We start from the raw sequence: 21878 nt of genomic DNA, 5'->3' as shown, positions 1-21878 counted from the left end.
GGGAATTATTTTCTGTCTCAGGTGTCTAGGATGAGCAAATCTGTCAATTTCAGTTACTGTCAGCTTCTCTTCCTTTCCAGTTTCCAGTTCTCCACATTTCCACACCACAAAGGGCCAGCCAAGAGGTAAAGTCAGAACAGTCCATGGTCACGTTTGGCATAGACAGGCAATCTAGCAGCAGCAGGAAGGGCACAGAGCTGGTACACAGACGTTCCAGCAGCTCTTCCAGCCCACCACTGGGATATTTGAACTGGAACTGCTGGAACCACATCTGAACCTCAGCTGACTCCTATCAACTCCCTTTTCTCCAGAGGTCTCCTTGATATGAGCGTCTGACTGCTGAGGACACCTGAACTCCTGAGGAGTCCTTGCCTATAGTCAGGCCCTTCTCTGGATGTGCTGGGTTTCCACCTGGCATTTAGCAGGCCACCTTTTCCTCAGGCTAGGGACTTATTTGGCCTCAATGTCAGAGACTGAAGTCATGCTGGGCATGAACAGTCCTCCTTGGCCTCAGTTCAGGATCCTGGCTCCTCACTCTCAGATGGACTTCCTCAGCTGGGAACAGACACTCACTCACAGTTTGGTTATTGGTTTGATCCCATACCTTGTTCCCACTATGTAGATTGGTTTTGTGTTGAAATAAATGTGGCCCAATTTACCCAGACTTTTGGGCCTTGTCACTTTATTTCCCTTGTGTGTCCAGCTTGATAATTACTGTTAATATCTTTATCATCATCATTCTTTTCAGTGTTGTAGTGGTGTTTGACAGATTCCTAAGAGGGAGCAAGGAAGTCCAGAAAACGTCTAAAATGTTTTCCAAATACACAGCTCTTAGTCTGGTCTAGTCTAGTCTCAAATACTCTTGTGTGCTGATAAAAAGTACTGGAGAGAAATTATGCAGCCTAAGCAAGAGGTGCAGAAATTAGAATGCAATCTGGAACTGCAAATGTACAGTAATCACTTGATGGAAATAGCAGTGCAAATGAGATTTTCTTAGGATTTTAAAAACTTGAAAATTTTGTCATAATGGAGTTTCACATTAACACTGATTATGATCATCTTGTAATCAAATTTTTCGTGCTGGTAGGAATGCTATTTAAGCACACCCTCCCCCCAAAATGTAATTCAAACACTGAAGTAATATTCCCAACTGTAAAGGAATAGCAACATCATTTTCAGACTTTTTAAAGCATATTTGGAAGAGGTTATTCTAGACAAGATCAACAGTGAATTGATGAATGTATAATAGCTGCAGTTTTAATTGTTTTCATATTGGTTTTAAATTACCATTGGAATTTTCATGTTATACTCTTTCAGTGTACTGATGTTTGGCCCTGAGATTGTGACTGATGAAGGGCAGTTCAGAAATAAATCAGGAGAAATACTGTAATAGAAATGAAAATTTGCTAGAACATAATCTAAACTGTATTGCTACAACTGCTGAATGGTAGGTACATTACCAATTAATAGCTCAAAATGGTTGGCTGATGGTACATAATGGGCATAGTTGGGAATCTCTGTGTGTTTGAATGACGCCCATTTGGAAGGGACAGACGGAAAATGAACTGAGTTGGCTGGAGGCACTTTGGGAGTCTGATGATGGGGAGCAATTGGGGGCCCGATTGTGTTTTAGAGGTTTTGTTGCTCCCAGACCTAACCATGAGCCACCATTCCTGGCAGTGGTGGTGGGGAGGCCTCATAGCGGGGCTTTGGTTAGACTCTGAACTAGGGGTAACTAGCATGTTGCCCTGCAGCTGTTATTGGACTACAGGTTCCATAAGCCCCAACCAGCATGGCTGAAGGTCAAGGATGATGGGAATTGTAGTCCAAAAATATATGGAAAGCATTACACTGGCTTCCTTTGACCTAGATGCTGCTATGAGCCTTATTCATTATAGCATATAGAGATGTTGGGAACCACATAAAATGTAGTTCCTTAGGGGCATCAAGAGTCAAGAGAACTATATTTCCTATGGCTCCTGGTGGTGCTGGATACAGTGGCAGATGGGGACTAACATAGCACCTGCTGTGAGCCCTCCTGGCCATTAGGTAAATAAGGCTGTGATGTTGTACTTCTTATCTGTTAATTCTCACCCCCAACTAGCTAAGCAAGCTGTAAGTTACTTGTGTTAACTGGGATGTGTGAGAATGACATACTTATAACAGGCATTGTATTGACATTTAAAAACAAAACAAAACATTACTTTACTAAAACAAACAAAGCCTTATCTTAATTTCAAAAAATCTAATGAGATATTTATAATATGATACAATATGATACACAAACAAGTTTGAAAGCCTAGTTGTAACAAAAACCCCTCAAATAATTTTTTAAGAAATTTGGGAATGTATTTAAATCAAAAATTCTATCAGGCAGCAAGCCTACCTTGCCATACGTGCCCTAAAAAAAGAGTATAAAGACCTAATAACCCACCAAAAGATCGCCTATAACAGAAAATGTTGGCTGGAATTAATTAGTGCGGCAAAAGCAAAAAATGTCCCTTTTACGATGAGGCACGTAGAGAAACCATTGACCCCCTGCTGGTGAGGCTTGCTGACCTCCTGGTAAAGCAAAAATTTGATCTTCTCCTGTTAGGCAAAGATCACAATACAACCCGAATGGTCACCAGATTCTGCGCACAGATTTGGAGGCACAGACCATCCCCCGATTCAAACTAGTTTGTTAAGAAAATTCCCAAACTCAGATCCACGGGTGACTCTGGGACATTTCTCTATGGTAGTCTATCTTAAAGATTTTATGTGTTTACATGCATACCTCATTTTTAAACTTAAACTCCATTGTTGTATATTGTTTTAAATGCTTGTTTTGCTTTTGGGATTATAGTTTCATTTGTGTTTCACAAGCTGGTCTCTGACCGTAAAAATAAATTATTATTATTATTATTAATCAAGATCTTTCTAGTTTTCCCAAGAGAGAAAAGAGGTTGAGTTAAAGAGTTGATATCAAGCTTCCTAAATTTTCTGACCCCCTTATTTACACCTGGAACTTCATGAGCTTGCAAAGAAGTTATTACTAACTTGAATGAAAACCATCTCTTCACAGTAAACTGTTTAAGCTTCAGGTTATACCTTTAAAATTTTGTTTACTTCATGCTCATGCCAGCATTTCCAAAAAAAGATTTCAACAAACAAGACTCTTGACCTTAGATAATATTTAAATTTCCACCCTTTAATCCCTGTGTCGCTGGGTTAGCATTATTATTAACTGCCGAGAACTCTTAGTGATTTCTTAAAAATAAACAAAAAACCCAGCATCTCAACTTCATTCATTTCAGCATCATAAATAATACCATTCCCGCACACCACCACCATCTCTGCAAGATCCCAGGGGTTTCAGGCACTTACCCAGGGTTCGTGTTTCCTTTTGGAAATGAGGCACAGTGGAGACTGCAGTGTCTTTAGGATAGATGGTTTATTTACACATATATACAATTTGAGATTACAATGGAGGGCTTCACAGCATTGACACCCCAAAAGGTGTCTTGCTTCTCCTGTGACCACAGCTGTGGATGCAGAACAGAAATCAGCCATAATGGTCTGACCCTTTCTCCTGCTTTCTGCCTTAACCAAGCTGCAACCTTTTACCCCTAAAACATTCCTTCTATCTCTGATTTTGGCACAGAACCTCCCAGGTGTGCAACAAACAGTTTCCCTGTAGAAAAATAACAGCAAAGGTATTAGAACACACAGTCAAAAATGGATCATAAAGCACAATTACACTTTTAACCCAACACCAACACAGTAAGAGCTTATTTGTAACTAGAAAGTCCCAGTCCACTGGAAACAGGCCTCCTTCTTTCTCCTTGCTGCATACTCCTAGTCAATTATTCATGCTTCAGCAGCTTTCTGACTCACACACAGTTATCTGAGCAATTCACAAAAATAATCAAGTAGTTCCTACCAGCACAGGTATGCAAAAATCAGAAATCAACCACATTTCAAAAATCATGGCCAAAATTGCAGGAAGGATAGATCAGCTGCTCCTACAAGTAGATCAACAGCTACCAACCCATAGCAATATTTTTACTAACTAGCTCCTCCACTGATATGCTGTGATCATTATCAATGAATTAAAATAAAAGAAGCATGAATGTTCTGACAGCATACATAGACTATTTCTAGTAACTCTTTTTAAAAAAATAAATAAATTATTAACTGACCAATCAAATCAAATCAAATCACATCACATAAATTCCGAATTACAAAGCCGAATTTTAAATTTTTGTTGAGGGGACCCATATTTCAAGTTTCGAAGGGGGATTCCGATCATCTTCTTGCTACTGCATTCATATCCAAATCAGTCCAAATAAAGTTCATAATTCTATCCAGTCTTATCTTGCTGTTTCCACATCTCATCTTATTTGTACATTTTTTCTTTTTCTTTATGATCTCTTCTGATAATCTCCTTAATCAGATAAACACCAATTATATCCTGTGTGGATTTTTCCGTTTGACCATATTTCTAGTAACTCTTAGGGGAGGGGGACATACTTGGTTCAGGTCACAATTAATGAGGACCTACTTTATTAGCTCTTCCCCAAACAATAAATGAACCAAAAAACACACAGCAGTCCTTCAACATTTGCATTTTTCTAAATTTTGCAATACAGTCCTCCAAAATGTGTACAAATATGTGTACGGTAGGAGAAAGTGTACATATAAATGCACGTGCTAGTGAAAATAACATACAAAAGATGCATTCAGGAAGACCATTCACAAAAATGTGTCTATTAGGCAAAATTGCATACAAATATGTGCACAAAAATGCTGATTGATTTTCAGGAGGACTTTTTTTTTTAAAGATTGCAGTCTGATGTGGAAATGTGGCATACTGAAGTCAAGACTGGAAAAATAAGAAACAGAGAGATATCAACATTGAAAAAATTCATTCCTCACTAGTTTGTAATCTTATTTTACAGTAAGGGATTTGTCAGGTTTGTCTTCTCACTACATCAACAGAGGCAGAATGCAAAGGCAATATTTGTGTCCATGCCACAGAGCTCCCTAGAACTGGAACATCAAAGAGAGCTCCCTAGAACTGGAACATCAAAGACACAAACCTGGGGAATATATTTGTAAAGAAGCACCATGTGCTCCACTACTTCATTTCAGACTTGCAAGAGAAGCATGGGAAGTGTTCTCTGGAAATGCAGGGACAAGGTTGCACAGGAGACAGCAACATTTGGTCAGTAGCAGATGGCATGACAGAGTAGCAGGTTCACCTATCCTCCTGACAGCTGAGTCACTGCTGCTTCCTTGGACAGAAATGGGGAGGTGGCAGAAAGGTTGGTGTGGTACAAACACATCAGCAGGAATGTTTGCGCCATGCCAACCTTTCCATCACTTTGCCCTCCAGGTAAGCTGCAGCAATTCAGCTTTCAGGAGGTTACATGAGCTCCACCACTCCACTACTGCATCTATTGCAGGATAGGCTGTTTTGCCAATGTTCTGTGGTTGCTTATTTCTAATGTGCGCAGGGATCAGGGATCAGCAGGGCTAAAATATTGTTACTTTACAGGAACTGAAGACAGTAAATTATAGACCTAATACGATTATGATAATGTCTTCTGATGTACCCTATAGCTTCTGTTCCTTGAATTACTGTGAGTTTAGATACTGATGATGATGATGTTTTAAAAATTACTTAGGACAAATTTCTGATAACAGATAAAGGGGAGTTATTTCTATAATGTGGCTTATGCAGATGAAAATGGACATTCTTACTGACAGATGGGCATGCTGTACTTTTTTTAAAAAAAATATGAATATGCATATATTATGCATCGTGTTTGAGGCTAGTATTGCTATTTATGGGTGACTGTTTTTTTATAGTAACTTGAAGAAGAGGTAGCTAGTACAAACATTGCTGCAAGCAATAGCCTGGACATATGAAGTACAACTATATATAAACGATAAGGCACACAGCATCTAAAATAGCAGGACAGTGATGGTCAGATGTTGTTTACAAGGACTCCCACATGACACATGAATGGTAAGACATAGCATTACTAAGCATCTGAAATAATTTCACACGTTAAGGGTGCTATTCTTGTAAGTCGTGCCAGTGTAAGGAACTGCTGGAAATTCAGTGCTGTAACAAAACAATAATCCCCCAATACCCAAAGTAGTGGTGATGCTAAGATGTTGCTTCAGCTGTATTGCCCAAGGCCTTCATTCTGTGTGCATGTGAAATTCCTGGCTTCAGTTTGTTGTGTGGGCTTAAAGATCCATTGGAACTCTAGAAAGATGATGGGGTTTAATCTGTTATGGCACCTCTGTGGAGTAACTGCAGGTTCAAACAGAAAGGCAATTGTAAACGCTTAAAAAGAATGGTTTGGATGAGAAAAATGTACAGTAGCTTTGATGGATCACCCAAGAAACCACTCAGAGCCAAATGCTTTGTTTTCAGATACACTAACCTGAGTACAAAAAGGTAATAGAATACTTAAATTTTGCCTTTCTGGGTTTTTTTAAGTGTTGCTTTATTGATTTTATGACGTTGTATGGCTTTCTGCCACGTATTATTAATTACGTGTTTTTTATATTGATTGTTTTTAGTACAGTTGATTGTATTGATTTATTTTAAATCATGAACTTCCCAGAGTACACAGTTATAGTATTATATTTATAGTATAGAAATATATAAATAAAAATAAAGATGTGTTGAGTATCTCTCTCACTCCCATGGGATCATTCATCCCACATGAATGGATATGGGCATATTCAATAATTTTCAGGGATTGGTGGTTTAAAAACATTTACTGAAGGGGGTTTATCTTTAAATTCTTAAAATTTGCTACATTTGAAGATTCATCAAATTGGGGGGGGGGAGGTGTAGGAAGTATTTTCACTTCACCCCTGAAACTTACAAAATTCAGTTCAGCACAAATTCAGATTAATAATGGCAGCCTTATTTTAAGGTTCTATATGCAGCATTTTAGCATTGCCACTGTTTGCAAGCCTTGTTGGCTTGTGAATCTGGCACCATCCCAATCCAGTCATCCAGGAAGCCACACGAGGACCACAGTCTGTTTGAACTAGGATGGGATTGACTTCCTTTCTATTTCCACTTGGAAACATTCCAGGTAAATATTCCTGCTTGCCACCTTCTTGGATTTTGACTTCTGCAGTCCCCATACTGAAACAAGCTGTAGGACTGCAGGTTGGAACGGCAGATTGCAAATTTCATCACTGCTGCACTCAATCAAGTCAGTTTGTACTTGAGCGTACAGTGGCATGTGTTTCTGGCTGATTGGGCGCATTGTCTCTTTAAATGTAGGTCATATTTCACTTTCCACACAGACAAAACCACATTTCCCTTTCATTTCCTTCTTTCTGCTTATCCCACACACATACAGCCCGGAATAATGCACATGGAAGATTTCAGAGGTACGCTCACAGCCTGAAGCACAATTTCAAGAGGTTCAAAGGGGGAATGTCTATGTCATGTCTATCCGAATTTATATTAGCGTTTGCAACAGTGTTGTCGCTAAGAACTCAAGTATTTGCTTGTGCACATGTATCCTAGCTAAAGCTCTGCTGTGATCTTGCCACATCATGGCATTCTTATAGCAAGGAGTCCGTTTTCCTCTGTCCTGTATTTCAGAATTTTACTGTCAGTAAGTATGAGAGGTGGTGTGAAACGAGGGCCTCTGGCATGAAAGGAGTTTGCAATATATCAACAGTCCACTTAATGCCAGAACCTAGAGGAGGTGAATGGCAAACAATTTACTCAGTTCATTACATACTGAATAGCAACCAGCAGCCAAAAAGTCACTCAGCTGGGACCTTTGTTTTCTTAGGAGCACATTTTCCTTTGATCTCCTTCAAACTAAACCTGTGTGCACTGAAGAAATACAGAATTTCCCTATTCAAGGCTGCATTCAACTATCAGGTACATGTCAATGAGGAATGTAATAGTAGTGTTGGTGGTGGTAATGACAGAAGTATTCATTAATATTTAATATTTATTTATTTAAATTATATCCTGCCTTTATCTAAGGAGTTCATGACCCGCCTCATTTTATCCTCACAACAACCCTGTGAGGTAGTTTAGGCTGACAGATGGTGACTGGCCTAAGGTCACCCAGTGAGCTTCCTGGCTGAGTGGACATTTGAACCCTGATATCCTGAGGCTTAGTCACATGTCCCATCACATAGTCATAATAGTGTTGCATGCCACCCCAATCCACTGGCGCATGCACACATGCCTCAAGCTTTTCCTGCGTGGTTTTTCTCCACTGAGGAAAATGCCACCATTTCCTCAAGCCCTGGTTGCTCCTCCAAGTCCCCTGGCACACCTAGAGTGAAGAGATCTAGAAGCAGCAGCTCTTCATCTCCATCCTGCAATTTGCCCTCCAGTTTTCTCCTGTACGCCCTTTTCCACAGCAGACTCCTGTGGAACAGAGAAATCAATCAGTAGCAGTTCCTCAGTTTATGAAAGTACCAGCTGCTTATACACTGTTTTGGATTTGTTTGCCAAATTGGATTTATTGGATTTATGAATCCAAGTGCGTCTTCCTTTTTAGGCTAATCCACCCCCACCCACCCCACCCTGAGAAAGAAACAGTAATGAAAGAGTTGACTATCACACAGGGTCCCTGGATGTGTGACGGTCTATTGATCCCTGTGCCACCACTATGATCACTTCCCCGCTGCCACCAACCCATTTCTCTTGGGTACACACTGAGTCCAGACAGTTGTTAACATTAAATCAAATAAGCAAGTTTATTTTATAAGCATTAACAAGTTTATGGTTTCAGATAATTTTTCTTGTCAGTTTCTTAATCTTAGTTTCTTTACTGGCCTATACCTTCCTAATAACTCCTAATTTATTATCCCAACTGTCTATCTGACTCCTCCTAACAGTTGCTCTCACTCTCTCACATCAAAACTAGACCAACCCACAGACTTATCCTCCCTCTTCCTTCTCCAGCTCCCAACTGACTTCCACACAACTCCAACTCTAACTCTAACTCCTCCCCTTGGGTTCCCACTGGCCAATCACTTCACACTCATTTAACCCTTTCCTTATGACCCACCTAGGAGGCAAACGCCACATTGACTTTCGTATGTATCAAAGTGCTGCTACTTGGAAGGTAGTGCTAGATTTTGGACTAAACACTTAACCAGATGATAAGCAAGATGTGAAAATGACATTTGGTCTAGTTTTGGTGGGCTATGCATGGGGCAGAAGATAGCCAAAGAGAAATACGCAAACTGTATGTTTGTCTGCATGAAAATCTGGACACAAAAGTTGTTAAGGTTTTTTGTTTTTTTTTTTGGTTTTTTTTGCCTAAGTTGCCATTGTTGTATTTTCGTCAAAAAAAAGTCAACACTTTCAATATGGGGTGCCATATTGAATCACATCTATGTCTGGGAAATTCCAGATGTATGGCAGTCCGACCTATCAACCTTGAGATACCTGGCATACTGTTTTCATGGGGCCATTCTCGTCCACCACAATTGCTATTAATTTACTTACAATTCTTCTTTGCCATCTCAGATTGTAGAAAGGGTTGTAGCTCAGCATGATTATTTCAGCATTCCACTTATCAAGTCATGCACTCAGTAGATTTGCTATCATCTGTCACCGTCCTCCTTTCACATCATGCAGAGTATTAGGGCTGAAATGATAACACTGATCTAGTTCAAGATATGACCTTTCTTCTCCACTGCATAGTTTTTGTGCCTGTACAATTCAGATTCATGCATGATAAAATGAACTTTAGTTTTTTCTCCAGGCTTTACTCTCTCTGTTGCTCTTTTTCACACACCCTGTATCACCGTTATTGTTTTCCTTTTGGCATGCTTATTTTTCCATTTTGCACCTTTGTTGTCATTAAAAATAAAAATAAAAATCCAGCAATGGTTTCTCCCTGAAGTAATCTCATCTATTCATCGAAGATCACTTAGGCCAGCGTTCTCAAAGTGTGTGGCATGCCACACTGGCAGGAGATAATCTCAGGTATGGAGAGAAGATTCGAGGACAATTGAAGAAACATTTCAGTGTTATATAGCATAGTATCAATATTTTCTTCTTCTTATGTAGCTGCATTGTTTTAAATTTTCTCAGTGTCCCATGATCATATTATAAAGTAGTTGTGTTCTGTGTTATAAATCAAGCACTCCTATGAATTCTTTTTTGTTTTGTCTTCCAATGTATTTCTTATCAATAAAAAAAATTGTGTGGTGTGAGCAGATTTCCCCCCTGAAAGTGTTGCCCACTGACTTAGGCAATATGATGATGACATGCCAGTGTTTCCCACATTCTAAGCAAATGTCCTGACAATGTTAAATAGCCAATCAGATTTGGTTATTTGAAGATATCATGAAGCCAGATCAGAGTAAGGCAATCTTCAGTCTGAATGGGCAAATCCTTGTACCAAAATGGGGCATTTTTGAAGCACACTTTGGCTCAACCCTAGTAATGCAAGACACCTAGACTAATAGTAATGTATGCTAAACTCATGATGGCAGAGAATTCTCTGCCCTTCTTCTTGCAGGCTGTCGAACAGCTTACAGAAACGCTAGTAATAGTAAGGGATTAGTGAATTATAATGACATGCTTAAGATTATAGACTGCTCTGCTGTACATGAGTCAATTTTCAGACATGGTAAATGAGAATGAAATTATCACAGTAAGTGTCACCTCTTCAGCACCCTGTGCCACCACCCCAACATATCCATTGCTGCAGTCAGATTATGGCAGGCTGCAAATCATTTCTATTTCCCCTGTTTAGCTGGCAATGGAATTATCCACCCTTTGCTTCCTGAACTAATAGCTGACTAAAGAGCTCTGATTCCTTTCTCTCCGTCTGGCCATCCTATGAAGCTTAAGGCCTACACTTCCCATTAGTACCAGGAGCTGTCAGTGTGGAGTGGTGCTATTGACACCAGTATGATCGCTGCTTACCAATGCACAGGCACTCCCACTGATGTAACCACATAGCCCTTACCTTGCCAGTGATCTGTCCTGAGCTGTCCCCACCTCAGTAAGTGGCAGTGATGATGTCAAGAGGGTGCCACTGCAGAACCACCACAGTGACCACTCCCAATGAGTCTGTGCAAGGGTGACCTGCCACAAAATGTTACAGTGTGGAGTGCTCCTGTTTAGGATTCTAATCAGCCAGTCATGGCCTCTTCCACGACGCTCCATTCCATTCTTCTCCCACATTTTTTCATTCCTCCAGCAAATACTCAGCTTTCTATGTCTATTGAACACTCTCAGCACACACTATGCAGTTTGGTTCGGGGTTGACATCCTTAGGCCTCCCTTCCAGATCTTTTGTTTGTAAGTATTAGGGTTCTCCCAAAAGGCCTTCATCTTGCTTGTCAATTGCCCTGTTTTGGCTAGGATCCTGGTAGCTGCATCCACTATTAGTATATATGGTGATTTACCCATCACCCATCTTCCTTTCTGTTTTCTGCTGGTGTTTTTTTCTGCATTGTTAACAGCTAGCCTGTGGCTGAAGCCCATTCTTCTATAGAAAAGCTTTCCTATAAAAATTAAGGACTGGGAGCCAAAGTCTATCCAGATTGTAAAACAAGCTCCACCCCCTCTGTTTCCATGGAGCGTTATGAAATCCATCCACACCAGGGCTGACACATAACACAGTTGCTATGAACAGAAACAAACAGAACTACGTTAAAACCAAAATGTTAACGCACAGAAAATTTCTTGTTCCAGTACTTAAATACGCACATGCATTGCCATAGAAATATAAACTATTATTAATACAAAAAGGTAAATTGGGCATAAGTGTCTGAAATAAATTCTGGTAACAATGCCCTTTACAATTTCTTATCTGTAATGGGTGAACAAACTGAGATTTTATTTTATTTTATCTTGCCTTTCATGCTTCCTAAACAGTGCTTCCCTATAGAGTAAATGCCAATGTATATCAGAACACAAAATTCATCTGCTAGCCTTGAGGGAAGAAACCTTCATATAGCATAGCTGCATTAGCCATGGTACTGTAAGCTACTTCTGTATTAGAAATGAGTCAGTTCATCCCAAGGAGTTCATGCACTCTTGCATAAGCAAGAGTGCAACAATTATACTATCTAAGAGGGAGGGAGAACAAAATGTTGATATACTGTTAGCTGTAGAAGTCTCTTATAATTACTGAGTTTGGCTAACAGGATTTAGACTGAGGAGGAAAATGGACAGTGCCTGTATTTTAGTGTGCAAGCTACATAAGAGAGAAATACATATCTTAAAGATCTATAATAAAAACACCGCTGAAAATGTTTACCTTGATGATAGAACTTAAAGAAGTAGCAATGGGGGTGGGTGGGAATCTCTTAAACTCAGCTCCAACTGATTCAATCCAGATGGATCATGAGAAATGGAAGGTCATCAATTACAGTCACTCAAAGGGGTGTATTGCAAGGCTAGTCAATGTTGGGCCCTCCAGATGTTGGACTACAATTCTCATCATTTCTAACCACTGGCCATGATGGCTGGGCTCATGAAAGCACAACAGCTGGAGGGCACCATATTGGCTATCTGTGCTGTACTGCATTCAAAGTGCATGGAGCCTTAGAGGCTAGACACTCCAGGAATATGTCTTTTCCAAAAATTTAAAAGAAAAAGATATATCATTTAGAGGGACAGAGGCAGTGCTGCAGCCCTCACATTTTAAAGGATTTTCCCTGAAAAATCCACAGAGAAATTGGACGAAATGGACATAGTCCCATCCCCATGCAGAAGTGGAATGGACTGGACTTCAGTGGGCCCAACCATTCCTATAAATATACTTACAGGGTATGAAGTCAGAATGGGTTACAGTATATTTAACCAGGTATAATACACTGAAAATAACCCCACTTTCAAGAAATTATGCTATTGTGCTTAAATATTTTTTCCTTATGCAGCTCAAGACAGCAATTAAACATCATTGGAGAGTCAGTACAGTGGTATCTTGGTACTCAAACAGCTTGGCTCCCGAACAAATCAGCTCCCGAATGCCGCAAACCCAGAAGTGAGTGTTCCAGTTTGTGAACGTTTTTCAGAAGCTGAATGTCGGACACGGCTTCTGCAGCTTCTCATTGAGTGCAGAAAGCTCCTGCAGCCAATTGGAAGCCGTGCCTTGGTTTTTGAACTGTTTCGGGAGTCAAACGGATTCCTGGAATGGATAAAGTTTGAGAACCAAGGTACCACTGTACAAATTTTTAAGTTCAGTCGTCGGTAAAGCATGAGACTCTTTATCTCAGGGTTGTGGATTCAAGCCTCACATTGGGCAAAAAGATTCCTGTCATCACAGAGGGTTGTATGAGATAATGCTTGTGGTCCTTTCCAACTCTACAAGTCTGTGATTCTAGCTCAAAGAGGTCTATGATTAACATGAAAAACAATCTTATTTGCTTAATCTCAAACTAAACCTAATAAAGTAGTTCCATAACACCTTTTCTGTGGTCCACAATTTGCCGCAATCCAGAGATCTTGAAAGACTATGCAAAGTTCATCTGAGGGCCAAGCAGGACATTAGGAGAAAAGGCCTGTGGGTGAGAAGATGCAGAAAATCCCAAAGTCAGTCCCTGGCATCTCCAGGGAGGGTTGTGAAAGATTCCTGAAGGAAACTCTTTGAGAGCTGCTGCCAGCCAGTACAGACAAGAATGAATTAGATGAGGCAACTGTCTGACTCAGTATAAGATAGTTTCCTGTGTTACTATTAAGTTATCAACATCATGTTGTGCTGGCAGAGGGTTGACCATATGCATTACAGTCCCACAAAATACAATCCTGTAGCAGATACTAGCAATTGAACTTTCCTTTCTAGGACTCATATCAGCTTTGGGATTTCTTCCTTTCGTTTTTAAAGGACTGTGGAAGAGAAGGGTTAATCCAGCTCCCATATGCTTTGGCCCTGTCATGTGCAGTTAGGCCATTAGGCATGCAGGTAATGAGGCAATTGTATCCTTTTGGAGGCTAAGCATCCTATGTTTGCGACTGGGAAGAACAAATGCTGTTGTCAGAAGGGAGCTGATTAAATGCTCCAGTGCATGCATGGAACACTATTATTTTATCTCTTATCACATGATAGTTTTGATCTAAGCTTAATGTGTGAAGCTCCCTTAATTTGCTAAAGTCACTTTACCTTTAGATGAGAAAAGGAATCCAGTTGGTGCCCTTTCTCATGTAAATTACTGTGTGCGTAGTAATTTACTATGACGATAGGGATGACAATGGTGATAATCTGGCATAGAACAGTTTCCTTTATTTTTAAGATGATGGATCAAGTGATTTACTTAGCTTCGTGATAGAAGGTGTAAAGGCTAAGCATAAAGTCTAGTCTGTTGACAGCTTTTCCCAAGCCCCTCTAAGCCTCCTGGTTGGAGTGGGCAATGAGTGCAAAAGAAGTTGTGAACAAGTATTTTATTTTAAAAATGGAAATAAAAGGCTTTCCTTTTGGTTTCTTTCTCCTTGAAACCAAACTACATTCAGTTATGAGAAAAGTCTTGTGTGCATTTACTGCAGTATACGCAATCTCTGCTCAGGGTGCTGGTTTTCAAAATGTATCAAAGGATGGTTTTGACTCCGTTAGCCCTCCAGCATCCATGCAGTGGCTTTTGTGAACACACAACTTTACATGGGAGAAAAGGCTTCTCCCTTCTTCAATGCCAGGTAAAAAGGTAAAGGTAAAGGGACCCCTGACCATTAGGTCCAGTCGTGGCCGACTCTGGGGTTGCGGCGTTCATCTCACTTTATTGGCCGAGGGAGCCAGCGTAAAGCTTCCAGGTCATGTGGCCAGCATGACTAAGCCGCTTCTGGCGAACCAGAGCAGCGCAAGGAAATGCCGTTTACCTTCCCGCCAGAGCGGTACCTATTTATCTACTTGCACTTTGATGTGCTTTCGAACTGCTAGGTTGGCAGGAGCAGAGACCGAGCAACGGGAGCTCACCCCATCGCGGGGATTCGAACTGCTGACCTTCTGATCGACAAGTCCTAGGCTCTGTGGTTTAACCCACAGCACCACCTGCGTCCCTCAGTGCCAGGTAAAGCTAATGTCAGGTAAAGCTCTGCAAATGTCTGGTGAAAGCTAAGGAGGAAATCCTTGCTTGATTGCAGCTCCATGTATGCATCATTTATCCACAAGACCATGAGGACATCATTTGTGGTTGATAAGCAGGAAGGTCATGATTCTGCTGTGTGGTACGCATTCACTGAGCTATGAATTCTTATGGGCTGAAAGCATTCATCTGTGCTGATGCAATTTTGAGACTATTGTTACTTTCTAAACTTTCTTTTGAAACCAAGAGCCATGTAGGTTATGGCCATAGGATGAGACGCTGCTTGTGGGGAAGGACTTCATCTCCCTAGGTGAGATGAGCGGAGAAGGTATTTGTACTGCCTCAAGTGAGAGATGTGGAGGAAATTAGTGTGGGTCCGGGGGTTTGTATGCTGCTATTGGACTTTTTGTATTTATTTAGTGGACTTATTTTCCTGTTAGTTGAATGTTTGAGTGCTTTATCAAAGTGAGAACTTAATGGATGGAGTGATATGGTGGGTGTAAGGAGATTGTTGAATGACTGTGTATGTGGATTGTGTAGATTTTGTGTAGTGTGAATGTGTAGGTGAACGATTTTGCAATATTTATGACATTTTTATGATGATACATTGTAGTGATGTTGCATTTTGATGTGTTGTGATGTTTAGTATATGGATTTTTATTTTACTTCTGTACATTGATACATGAAATGTGAAGCCATTAGTAGTAGTAGTAATAGTAGTGGTAGTATTTGGTGTTGAATGTGGAATTTGAATTTCTTATTTTGAGGGGGATTTGTAAATCACTAAACGATTCTGTTGAAATATGAAGTGGTATATAACAAATAAATCAATAAATACAAGTAACTGCATTTGTCCGTGTTCTTTCAATCTCCTTTTGTCTCTCCCTCTGTTGCCTCCCGCACAGTCAAAATGTAGGTTACAGGGTCATTTAGGGACATGGTGCTCTGGCCGTAAGCTGCCACTTGCTTAAGGAACTTTACAGAATGCTACATATGATGACAGCACTATATACATGAGCATTGTACAGGAAAGCATATTATTGAAAAATGGATTATAGGAAGAATAGCTATCTTGTGCTGTGTATTCAAGAAATCTGCAGATAATCTCTCATCTGCTTTGTCTTTTCTAACTGGTATGCAAGAGCCATCAACACTCAGCTTGCATTTGCGTTGAAAGCAGAAGTTTCAGAGAAAGCAGATGCACAGTAGAATGTGTCGTTTAATCTAGGCTTTTGTATTGCACCAAATCCTCAGAGAATGGTACCAGTCCAGCACAAAGGAGTTGTTTGCAGTGCTGATTAGTGCTTAACCTTTTAATACCACCATGCAAGCACAGCAGGAGTCCCAGGTGGGAGAGTGGCAGCCAGCCTGTGGCAGAGTTCATTGTCACTGAAAGTCTATTATATGTTGGTAGCAGAGGAACAGGCCCAAGAAAAACTGAAGCAAGCTTTACTAATGTGGCATCGTGATTTTCTAGCTAGTGGTATATATTAGGAAAGAGCATTTCTTACATAAAGCGAGAGCTGTAGAAGAAAATGTATTGAAATGGCTGCATATGGGCCAGCTGTCACAATTAGCTTTTCCCTGCCTTATTTAGTCCATAGTGCTCACTTGTTTCCTGGAGGAGATTCTGAAATTAAATCTGATGCAGAACCCAACACCATGTTGCTCCAATGACCATATGCTGATGAATGTTTGGACTGTCCCTTCATTTCAACGGAAGACCAGCTTCCCACACATTATGTGGGGCTGGAACAGTGCTCCCCACTGAAGTGAATATCTGAAGGTCTGTGTCCAAATGGGAGTACCCTGCAGAAGATTATCAGACTGGGTTTAAAAAAGAAAGATTTTATTTACCTTTTAAAATTAGACTTTTCAACGATTAACAAAGTATGGATTCTCATGGAGGGCCTTCTTGAGGTAGAGCAAGGGTGGGGAACCTCAGGCCCAAGGCCTCTCTGTCTGCCGAGACCACACCCCTCACCAGTCTTGCTCTGTGCACCTTTACTTCTCATTAACTCCCTTAGTAATCAGCTGGATCTTCTCCAACCCACTGGGCTGACAAGAGACGTAGCAACACTTCATTTATTCTCTGCCTGAGGGTCTAGCTTCCTGCCAATGCCCAGGCTCCTTAGGGGCCCAGCCCTGGCACTGGTGATGCACCTGCCAGGTGATCACTATGTGCCTGCCTCAGTGGAAATGGTCATACAAGAACTGTTTAGGCTGGAGAGAATACCCAAAATGGAAAGACACATAGACTGTGGATGGAGAGGAATAGAAACAAGGGGATGTCCACAATATTATGGATATGGGCCTGCATCATCCTTTCGTCTTCAGATCAGAAACATAAACTCTGTAACCTAGCAGGTGAGGTGGGGGTAGAATATGAGTTTGCGATGCAGGCAATTCCCTGAAGAAAAGAGCAAAGAGCATACTGAAAAATATAGAATGGTTTTGTCTAACTTCTGCTCCTTTTTCTAGGAATATCACGTGAAGAGATTCATAGACCTGTATCCTTTAAAGACTTAAAACACCAGATGACATCTTGTAGTAGTAATAAAGTTAAGTGCCATGCCAAAGCCTTTGCTTGATGGGTTTCATGGCAACCAGCTGTTTTGGCTGTTTCTAGTCTAGTCTATTCCACAGACTGCACAAGGCACCACTTCTACTATTAATGAACTGCAAAACTCATCTCTTTGCCCTGAGAGTAAAGGTTCTGGAAGCTCTTGTTTTGCAATGTGTGCTATGAGGTGGTGCTACAAGAATATCATGCCACTGAAAGTCAACAGAACATGAGCCCTTTGTATGCAAAGCGCACCCAGGGAAAGAAGGTTCACAGTTCTCTTGCCAGAAAAATAATTGAAAGGTGTTTTTTTTTGGGGGGGGGGGAGTAAGTTTCAAATGTAATGGAATTACTACAGTGTCTTCCATGAGGAGTTAATTCTACATGACTGTAATGAGCTTTTGACTGTTATAGGCAATAAAACAAAGTCTGAGTCAAAACCACAAACCACTCAATCTACTGTTTGCACTAGGCCTTAACTTAAACTTCAAAATAAAAAACAACTGGGGATGGTCTTATCTTTATTGTTTTCAATGAACTAGTAATTAATTGTGTAACAAAAGCTCAAGGGTCATAATGTACAACTGGATCTATGTATTCTGTTCTCAGATAAGTACTGAAGTTGTAAATCACATCAGCCTATGAGAGCACACAGCAAAGGGCACACCATGAATGTATTTGTTTAAATTTAGCTTTTATTTAGCTCATCAGCATAATTGGAAGTGACCACCATCAGCACAACATATTAAGTGAGCTTGCCGCTGTTCTGAGCTATGCAGCTTAGCTTTCTTTTCTGTATTTCAGAATGTCATCATTTTTGACACTGTTAATGCCTTTTCTCTACAAATATTTGCCCAATTACCTCTATATGCCAAGACAAGACAGAGCCCACTATTCTTAAAAGCTTAATATATTGCCTTGGGGTATTTTTTTAAAAAAATAAAACAAAAAGCCTACCAGCTGCTTTGCTTTAACTTGGTACTTAAAATCTGCAAAATCCCTTTTCTCTGCTGATATTATTAGCATTTGAAATGCAGTAAGTCTTTGATAAAAATGTATAGTGCACACTTTTTAATGTTTACAAGATTAGTCCATCTTTTCCTATGCGACAGCCTGCTTGCATGAATGACATAATTTTTTGCCTTTTTTTACAGCAGAAAGTTGCCATATACTAAGTCAGACCATTGTACCACTTAGATAAGTGTCAGCTATGGTGACCACCAGTAGCAGCTTTATAGGGTTTCAGACAGGAGTCATTATCCATCCCTTCTTAGAGATTCCCATGGGTTGACCTTGGGACTCTCTGTATGCAAAGCATTGCTCTTCCCCTTTGAACTTTGATTACAGCAGAAGTGGAGAACATCTGACTTGCAGGCCTTCTCATTTGGTCTGTGACACAATTCTGGTCAAGCCACACCCACTTACCCCACACCTGGGATCATATATGATATCAGCTGTGGGGAGCTCTGACATCCTATGTGGCCTTTAGTCACTCTGAGTAGGAATAACTTTATCCTTTATTCTATATTCAGGTGTAGGGAAGGTAAAGTCATAGCAGGGTCAAGAAAGCTTTGAAACCCTGACTTTCAGCTGGTTGCAGGGCTTCAAAGTGCTGCACAAGGCTCTCTGGAAGCACCAACAATCAGCTGGTTGTCAGTCCTTGCAGGGAGCCCTGCATTGCTTTGAAAACCTGCAATTGATTGATAATTGGGACTTCAAAGCACCATTGCAGCACATGGGTGAAAACAAGTCACCTGGCACCATTGTGATGTCAGGTTATGACCACATTTCAAACCTAGCTTATGGAGGCGAAGAGGGCTTCAGCTCCAGCTCCAGCTCCAGCTCCAGCTCCAGCTCCAGCTCCAGAACCCTAGAGCCTCCAGAGCCCATTCAACTCATCTATCAGTGATGCTTAGGGCTCTGCTGTGAGTCAGAAGGATATGGAAGGCACTCTGGGGCAACCCTGCTGATGAGCAGAGCAGGTGTCTTTTGGTCCAGTGCTCTGTCACAAGAACTCGTGCCAGAGCTCTGAACCAAAAAATGGGACATTCTGGGATACAAACAGAAGCCAGGATGTCCTACTTAAAACGGGACAGTTGGGAGGTATGAATAACTATGGGGGTAGGACAGATTCCTTGTGTCTCTCTCACAGAATCAGCACACCACTGGGAAACAGGGTGCTAATTCTGTGGAAAGGCCTCATGCAATCAGCCCTGCTCTTGTAGTTTTCATAATCAGACACAGCCCCAGCCATGTGGGGTTGCAATAGAATCACAGAATTGTAAAGTTGGAAGGAACCCCCTTCCAACTCCCTGCAACGCAGGAATCTCAGCTAAAGCATCCATGACAGATGGCCATCCAAACTCTGCTTTAAAATCTCCAATGAAGGAGAGTCCACAACCTCCCAAGGGGGACTGTTCCATTGTCAAACATCTCTTACCACTAGAAAGTTCTTCCTGATGTTTAGTTGGAATCTCCTTTCTTGTAACCATTGGTTCGAGTTCTACCCTCCAGAGCAGGAGAAAACAAGCTTCTTCCCTCTTCCATGTGACAGTCCTTGAGATATTTGAAGATGGCTATCGTATCTCCTCTCAGTCTCCTCTTTTCCAGGCTAAACACACCTAGCTTCATTCACCATTCCTCATAAAGCTTGGTTTCTAGACTCTTGATCATCTCAATTTCCCTCCTCTGAAATGTTCCAACTTGTCAACATCCCCATAGAGAGAAGTGACTCCTAGGCACTAGTAGAAAAACTTCCAGCTCTATCAACTTAAAGAACATTTAGCTGCTTAGCCAAGACTCAACTAATTTTCCTATTATTATTATTATCAGGAAGAAATCTATCACTCCGTTATTTGAATTTTTTATGAAGTGATTTACAACAGAGTGTTCTGTGAAACTTTGAATGTATATGTCTGTGAGAGCATTATGTCATTTAGAATCTCAGGATGTTCATTCAAATTAGACCCCTTACTCTACAATCCCTGGATGGTTAGCTAGCAATGCCAGTCTGTAAGTTGAGTCTTTGGACAAGAGGAAGACATACAGCCAGCGGAAAAATACAGAGGTGGCTTTTATCATTTCTGAACAACTAAAAATAATGGGCTTTTACACAAACAGATGGGCAGCTGCAAGGAAAATTTGTCCATCAGAGAATTCTATTCTTGGAAAGATATTGCCCCTTTTTGATTTCTTGCAGTATAAACCATATTGATTTTTTTGCTGTCTTAATGCTCAAAGTATTGCACAATATCTAGGATACAGTATGTTGACCTAAATGGCTTTTTTTCTTTTTACATTGCCACAAACTAAGGTGGAAAGAAAAGATGGGAAAAGCTCATCAGTTTTTCATGTATTTGCAAGTTTAAAGTTTTATAGCAAATGTGCAACATTGTGCAGAGAGAAATTGTAAATGGATAATGAAGAAACCTCTTACTGGAGCCCAAAATATCCTTCAGGCTGACATGTTACTTTGCTCGTGAAAATATAGGTAGGTTCCTTGTGGATCCCAGCAGCTGCCAAAAGTGGCCAGTGAAATACCTGAAAGTCCTAACAGATATATGATGATAAAATGTACTTTCCTGCACTTTCCTGTCATAGAACCTCTGCTTGATTGAAGAATGTGCAGCAGAGTCAATACAAAGGAAAAGTGACTTGCCAGTATGCCTCATGCTTGCTTCAGTTACGCTGTCTTTTATCAGAGCTTCTGAGTGGAACTGATTCCAATGGGACTTGAATTCAGCAGGGAGTGGTTTTGCTAGGGAACTCTCATTGGGGCCTCCTGAATGGAACCAATCCCAGATTGCAAGGAACTGGAGGTTCTCTATACCTGCTCTAAGACAATCAACTTACCAGCAAGGTGTTCCTCTTTTCCCGTCTTGGGCTTCAGCTCCCTCTTTGCATCATTTATTCTGTTATCACTAGGTTGGACACAGGTTTCCTTTTGGGTGAAGACAGAGGCAAAGTAGGTGTTGAGCAGTTCTGCCTTTTGTCAGCAATAGCAGTTCTTCATCTTCTCCATTCAGAGGACCTACTATTTGCTTGTTCTTCCTCTTACTTCAAACATAGCTGAAGAAAGCTTTATTATTTTTAACCTCTCTCCCATAGGACCAACAAGAAAGAAACACTAGTCCCAAATCTTAGCTTAAAATTATGGAACTGTAAATTTGATGTCTGTAGTTGTGATCAGATTGTTTTTGAGCAAATTCTCCCTGCCCTTCAATTTCATTTAAAATGTCAATCTCCGCAGGTGCTAAAATTAACATTTGATTATGGCATG

General features: G+C 40.7%; 1 long non-coding RNA gene across 1 annotated transcript; it reads right to left on the bottom strand.

Moving 5' to 3' along the window:
* Window positions 1-3437: 3437 nt before the first annotated feature.
* LOC308485017 lies at window positions 3438-9076 on the bottom strand. The gene is made up of 3 exons (XR_013990303.1): window positions 8828-9076; window positions 8322-8416; window positions 3438-3673 (listed from the first exon to the last, which is right to left on the bottom strand). It is a non-coding gene; the product is annotated as an uncharacterized lncRNA (long non-coding RNA).
* Between the last annotated feature and the right edge of the window lie 12802 nt (window positions 9077-21878).

This window comes from Podarcis pityusensis, assembly GCF_964106645.2.
Source record: "Podarcis pityusensis genome assembly, chromosome: 9".
In the NCBI taxonomy this organism is placed as follows: Eukaryota; Metazoa; Chordata; class Lepidosauria; order Squamata; family Lacertidae; genus Podarcis; species Podarcis pityusensis.
The sequence above is the reverse complement of the archived record's forward strand: the minus strand, read 5'-3'. Positions and strand labels throughout refer to the sequence as shown.